The 5,446-nt window shown below is 67.4% G+C and overlaps 1 protein-coding gene across 1 annotated transcript in view; it reads left to right on the top strand.

The window, feature by feature from the left end:
• Positions 1-5,446, top strand: part of TP73 (tumor protein p73) — a 45,284-nt gene that overhangs the window by 2,019 nt on the left and 37,819 nt on the right.

Below are 5,446 nucleotides of genomic sequence, written 5' to 3'. Positions count from 1 at the left end.
TGGGAGGGTGTGTATGGGGGGGACCCATCTGAGAGGCGTCTCCTAGGAAAGTAGAGGTGTCTAGAGGAGGGTGGCTGGGAGGGATGACAGCTTGGGAACGATCATCCCAGAGCCCCGGCTGAGGGAGCTCCCGGGGTTGTCTGGGGAGGGGAAGATTCCAGAGGACAGAGCAGGTACCTCCGATGGCGCTGTCCTGGCCTGTGGCAGGGTGACCCCTCGGGGCCGACACAGGGCCTGTGAGGGGAGGGTGGGAGGAGACAGAAAGGTGGGGTGCCCGGAGGCCCCATGGATGAGAGGCAGCGTCTGGGCACTGACCCCGGGCTCCAGGGCCACCCCCTTCAGGTGCCTGCCGGTCGCCTGCGCAGACAGCGGTCAGCTGTCACCCCAGCGTGCCGCACGAGCGCTCCTGGGCCCTGGGGACGCAGCAGCGACCGAGCCCTTGTGGGGCTGACGTGTGTGAGGAAGAAGGGGGCCCGCCCCAGCTGCGGGGACGTTCCGAAGGTTTCTCCTGGGACGCGACTTCATCTGTCTCATTCTACAGGCACCTCATTCCTGCACAGACCAGGATGGGGAGCGGAGGCTCCGCTAACGAGTCAGGGCCGGGCCGGTGACCGTTGCGACCGCTTGGCCGGGGCCTGGCTGCTTCCTCCTCCGCTGCCGCCTGATTCTAAGTGGCCCCTGGTCAACTGCCACTCACCGCTGTTTCTCGCACTCGAGCTGGGTCTCTGGGTCTCTGCTTGCCGCGGCCAGGGGCCCGCACACGGCAGGGAACAGAGGCTCAGAATGGGCAGCACACCCGTCCACGGTCACACAGCCACAGAGCAGCAGGGGCGGGCTGCGTGGGCATGGACGGAGGGGGACACGGAGCGGGGGTGCGGGGCCGTGCCGAGCTGCAGAGCAGGAAACGACGGGACAGGAGCTGTGTGGCTTGGCGTGGCTTGGGTCGGGGGACTGGAGACAGGGCTCTGGTGGATCCGCAGAGGGCAGGGGCCCTGTACCCGCAGGTAGGGGCTTCGGGGTGCCGGGCGAAGAAAGGGGTGGGCCAGGGGCTTTCCAGGCAGGACGCATGGTGTGCAGGCTGAGGAGGTCGGGCCAGGTTGAGGGCAGGGGTTGAGAGCAAGGTTGGTGGAGCCAGACTACTGGGTATGGCTCTTGTCCCTGACTAGCTGTGTGCCCTTGGGCAGGTGCCCTCACCTCTCTGTGCACGTTTCCACACTGATAGTAAAATGAGCGGCAGATCTGCGGGTTTCACAGCCCCTTGGGGACGCTGTGCTGGTCAGCAAAGCTTGGGCGTTTCGGGGCTGGTTCCTCTTCCAAGAGCTGGTCTGCGACAGCCCTTTCCCACAGGGCTGTTGGGGCATCGCAAGCGGCCGGGGCCTGGACTCAGCCCCGGGAAGCCTGCGGTACCACTGTTTCCTTCCAGAACCGCACAAAGCCCACGTGGTCAGAGGCCTGCCCTGTGGGTGCAGAGCCAACCCCTAGACTCAAAGCCAGACTGCTGACAACCTCACTCACGGCCCTCCAGTCGGGCCCGGNGGGCCATGACGGAGGCTGGTGGCCCGGGGAAGAGGCTGGCAGATGAGACGGGGCAGGGCCCGGGGGCTGGGGGGGGGCTCCTGGGGCGGCTCTGGAGGTCCCCGCCCCCTTCTCATGGGCCCTGGCCCAGGAGGGAGAGAGGGCGGCTTAATCGGGTACCTCCAGCTGTTTTCATATTTCACAAGTGCACCCTGGCCCAGGGTGGGGAGGCTAAATTTGTCCCTCCTTCCCAGGGCTCGGTGTCCCCCCCCGCGTGGGCAGAGGGGCGGCGGGGAGCCGTCTCTGGGGGACATGAGGCCCCTGGCCATGGCCCCCTCCCCGGGCCCTGCGGGATCCCATCTCTCCTGGGCCAGAATCTGGCCAGCCCTGTCCTGACCCAGCCTACCCCAGCCTGCGTGGCNCTGGTGGGATCCTCCAGCGGGCCGCTCCCCACGCGGCCAGGACCACCCCTGCCGCGGCGGGTGGCGGGGGCAGCACAGGCCTCTCGGCACCGAGTGCCCTGAACGCCCCGAGAGAGCGTCCTGCTGGAATTCGGCGGGGCCGCCGCCCGGGGCAGGGCACCATCGCCCGGAGGGGTGGCCTGCCCCCTCCGTCCTCCCCTGAGAGCGCCTGAGCCCTCCACCCAGGTAGGGGACTTCCAGGCGCCAGAACGTTCTCAGCGCCCTCAGGCTGGGGCCACAGGGGTGACTAGAAGGGGCCCAGCCCAGGATGGCCCCGGGTCCCCGCGCGATGGTCAGTCTGCTGCGTCACTGGTGGGGGAGGGGGCCCGTCACGGCCCTTGTGACAGAGCCGAGGAGACGATGTTGTGGGTGGGGGTCAGGATGGAGGTCCCCAGGCCTCNNCGGGTCTCAGGCTCCGACGGCGGGAGGGGACTGCCACCCCCACGCACGGGTGCCTCTGTTTGCGGGGGCCTCGCAGGGGTCCCAGTTTCTCAGAGGTGGTGTTGGAGCCCAGGGCAGGCAGGGGGGCTGGGGGAGGCGATCCTGCCGGCGCAGCAAGGTGTCCTGTGGCCGCACAGCGGAGAGGTGCTCCCCCCACCGCCAGTGATGGGGCAGAGTGAGGGGCGCGCTGGCCAGGAGTCAGGGAGGACAGAGGCTTCCCGAGGAGGCTGGGGCCCAGCCTGGAGGATGCAGGTGGGGTGGGGGCCACGCGGGACGGGGTGGAGCCATGGAGGGGACACCTGGGGTCGGGGTGGGGTCATGGAGGGGACATGTAGGGCCATGGAGGGGACACGTGGGGTCGGAGTGGGGGCCATGGAGGGGCCCCTGGGGTCAGCGTGGGGGTCATGGAGGGGCCACGTGGGGACGGGGTTGGGGTCATGGAGGGGACACATATGGACAAGGCAGGGAACAGGGTGGGGATGGTGAAGGGACATGTGGGCACAGGGGTGAGGGCATGGAGGGCACCTGTGGGGACGAGGCAGGGGCAGGGAGGTGACATGTGGGGACAGGTGGGGGAACGGAGAAGACATGGGGCAGAACAGGNGGGGGCAGGGTGGGGGCAGGGAGGGGGACACTGGGGACAGGTAGGGACAGAGAGGGGACAGGGTAGCAGGCAGGGAGGGAAGTGTGGGACGGGGTGTGACAGGCGATGTGAACACGGAGGCCCTGTGCAGGGCGTGGCCCGCGTCTTCCCCGGGGCGCTGACCTTGGACCAGCGGGCTCCCCGCTGCGAGGGGCTGCGTGCCCCCCACGATGACTGAAAACGAAAAGATCAGTAGATATCAGGTCTCCTGGGGAGAAAACCCGTGAGTCACACCGAGCGGTTGAAAGTGGGAGAGGACGACGCCCCCGCTCCAGGGCGCCCACGACCGGCCTGGGGCTCTTTCCGTCCAAGATGCTGCGTCTGCACTTTATGACTCTTATGACCTGGGAGCGTTTTCTCACGTCGGCACTCACCCCCCCCCCCACACACGTGCGGTTTCTAAGATGAGTCGCAGCGTTTGCAGAAGCAATTTCCATTAGGTGTGAGAGCCACGTTTCCATCGTGAGCACGCTCCCAAATTTAAAACGCAGGCCTTTGGGGCTGGGGGGCTTTACAGGAAGAGGCTTTGGAGTTGGTGTGCTGTCCGTGGCCGGAATGCTGCCGTGGGGACAGGGAAGACCCTGTCCCGTGGAGAGAAGAGGGGGGCCCACAGGGTCCGGCGTCTCTGCAGCCCCCAGCCTCGCCCCAACATCGCACACCCCCTTCCTCACACCCTGGCAGGAGCCCCAGGCGCCCACAGGGACGGGGTCTGCAGCTCCGTGGACTCGTGGTCAGTGGCCTGGGTTCAGGGCAACCGGCGAGTTTCCCAGGGAAACTGGAAATCGTGGGGCTCCGTGGCTTCCTGGCTCCAGCCCCATGGCGCCCGGTGAGCAGGGCAGGGCCGGCTTCTGGGTCTTCTTTCTGCCAGGGAAGAACCTGAATGCAAGTCGCCAGTGGAGCTGGTGGCCGTCCTCAGAGTGGGCCCTGGGGGGGCCCGGGGGGCAGGTGAGGGCGGGCCTATGGGATGCTCTCTCCTCGAGGGTCTGTCTCAGAGTCCTGGTGAACCTCGGGTCGGGTGTAGAGATGCAGGGTTCTGAGCCCCGTCCGTGGAGCCCCGTGGAGGGGCCCAGTCTGTGCGTCCCTCTGCCGTGGACGTGGTGGGCAGAGTACCGTGACGCACGGTCCTTGGCGTCGGCTTGTCTCACACGGCACGATGTTCTCAAGGCTCACGCACGCTGCAGCGGGTGTCCACGCCTCCTCATGACCAAGCAACGCCCCGCTGTGTGGATGGACCGTGTCTGTCTGTCCATTCGTCTGTGCTGCACATTTGGGCCGTTGGCATCTTTACTGCAGTTAGTGTGGCCGTGAAGGGGCCTTGCAGGGTCTTGCCGGCCATTTGCTGTGTGACGTTAGCCAAGTGTTTTCCATCTCTGGGCTTGGATGGTCCATCTGCAAAACGAGTTGAGCCTCGGGTCAGCACGCACGACCCGCACACCAGTGCCCCCTCCGCCCCCCACGGGGAAGGGGAGGCGGCCTTCTGCCCAGCCTCAGCGCTGCCGGCACTCTTCTGCCTCCCAGCAGACCTCCGCATCCCCAGCTCCACCCCCGACGCTCACCCCCGCTGGGCTTTGGGTGGCTCGGCTCAGCTGGGGGTGGGAGTGACCTCCCCAAATAGGAAGCATGCCTGAGCCCGGCCCAGCCTTGTTAAACCCCTTGTGGGCAGAGCGTGTGCCGAAGGTGTGTGTGCAGTCAGGGGTGGACTCTGAGGAAACTACTTATCCGAACTCTGAGGAAACTACTCCATCAGCCCTGTGCGCAGGGCTGTGCTGTGCGACCTCCGCCGGCCGCTTAACCTCTCTGAGCCTGTCTTCTGAAAAGAGGGCCGCGTGGTCTCGGGGCCTGTGGTAGAGCTGGTTCAGGGCCCGTGCTTTCTAAGCAGCTGCCCCAGGCCCTCCTGTTCGGCCGGCCTTGGCCCTGGGGCCTCCTTTCGCCAGGGCCCAGCCCCTGAGGCGGCCCTCCCTGCTCATGCCACCGCTCTGGAGACCAGCGGCCTGGCACGTGGCGGCCCCGGGAGAGTGCCACAGACCTCCACCAGCGCCCGCCTACCTGGGGACGAAGTGACAGATTGCGGGCGTGCCCTCCCTCCCCCGACGGCTCTGGGCAGGTCTGGGCCTGCCCGCTTGGGCACTGCCAGGCAGACGGCCAGGCTGATTCCCGTGGCCCTGTGCCAAGGACCCGGAGGCGGGCCGAGGGGAGACACCACCTGGGCCTGGGTGGGCAGTGCGTGGGGCGCTCTGGTGGCCCTGCCCCTCCCCACCGCCGGAAGACAGGGACCCCAGCGGTCCTGGCCTGGGCAAGGCCATGGCGGGTGGGGGCTGGGCATGGAGGCTGCCGGGAGAGGAGACCCTGGGGACAAAGGCCAGTGTGTCTGCCCCTCTCCTGTGAC

This window comes from Crocuta crocuta, unplaced genomic scaffold (assembly GCF_008692635.1).
Source record: "Crocuta crocuta isolate KB4526 unplaced genomic scaffold, BGI_CrCroc_1.0 scaffold13, whole genome shotgun sequence".
NCBI classification, from domain to species: domain Eukaryota; kingdom Metazoa; phylum Chordata; class Mammalia; order Carnivora; family Hyaenidae; genus Crocuta; species Crocuta crocuta.
This window is presented reverse-complemented; position numbering and strand designations above follow the sequence as displayed.